A 1,480-nucleotide genomic window follows, 5' to 3' on the forward strand; every position below is an offset into this window, starting at 1 on the left:
TGGATAAAATCAGGAAGAGTGGGTAAACACAGAACGGCATACAGGATGCTGAAAGTCAACTGACCCTTTAACCTCTCAAGTCAAATATGACCACCCACTTCACACTGCTAAATGCAGCATTGAACTTTGTGGGCCCAAACAACCCCTTCCTTAAGGTGCTTTTTGTCAGGTGTTTGTCTCTGACAATTTTAAACCAGTATAGGTGTAGCATGCTAGACAGTTTGTCAGGACACTGGGCCACAGGGCAGCTTGGCACACCAATGCCCTTCTCTGCCCAAAGCATAAAGGCCGGAATCATGGAAGCTAAACATCCAGACCAAAAAATACCTTTCCATGCCCAACCCGTGAGACTGGCAGCAGCAGGTGACCAAGGTATGGACTTCTTTTCTGAAGCTATTGGGCTGCTTGTTTAAATATGAGGGACAGAGACAGGCTCATTTAAAAGAAAAAATAAAATGAAAAGAGGATTCTGAATATCCAAAATGCTAGCACTGCCATGAAAGCTGCTCAACAAAACACAAGAAGGGGGAAAACCCCACTCATTCCTTCAAGGTTATTTCACAGTGCTCTCTCTTCCCCTAACCTAGACCCACACACCTGCACTCATACAGGCTTTTTAGCAAGCACAATGTGACTGACAAAGTGAACGTAATGTCCTACCTGCTCCATTTCTCAACACAAAGTCCTTTAACCACTTGGTACTAATCTAACAAATTAACCAGCTGGGTACTAACAGGCTCTGCCTAGGTGTGTTCTGACAGTCACCAGTACAGCAAACTCCCGAGCATGCCTTTTGGACAGTGGTACATGCCACCATGGTACTGAACAAAGCACGGGCACCCTCCTTTGCTTCTTCACGGGGTTAAGAGTGGTGGAAGTGAGGTCATTACCTACTTGTTTAATGACTTTTTTTGTTTGTTTTTTAAATCTTGTTTCTCACTGTTTTTTGTTTGTTTGTTTTTTTTGGTTATGGCATATTAGAGAGAGTTGCATTAAACAGTGATGAAGTTTGAGGAAGTGTATGAAAATCTTAAAAGCTTATTTACTTCTTAGTTTATATACTAGCACTAATATGGTTAATCCTAACTGTCATGCTAACTGGACTGAGAAACATCTCCAAGATTAAAGCCCTGGGTGTCTGAGAGCATTTCCAGGAATGAAAACTTTGGGGAAAATGCCTACCAGGATTATGGGCATCATCATTCCACAGGCTTGGAATTTGGATGAACTAAGACATGCAAAGATGGCTTAGTGGTTCAGAGCACTTGCTGCTCTTCCAGAGGACCTGAGTTCACACCCAGGGCAGATGGCCCATAAACATCTGTAATGCCAGTTGAGGAGATCTCACTCCCTCTTCTGGCCACCCCAGCCAACTGTACAGGTGGCATATATTCAACACAAACATGGACACAGAAATAAAAATAAAATCTAAAAAGAAAAAAGACAAGGAAAAGGTAGAGAGCCCTAAAGCACAAACACT

This window comes from Mastomys coucha, unplaced genomic scaffold (genome assembly GCF_008632895.1).
Source record: "Mastomys coucha isolate ucsf_1 unplaced genomic scaffold, UCSF_Mcou_1 pScaffold22, whole genome shotgun sequence".
Classification (NCBI taxonomy): domain Eukaryota; kingdom Metazoa; phylum Chordata; class Mammalia; order Rodentia; family Muridae; genus Mastomys; species Mastomys coucha.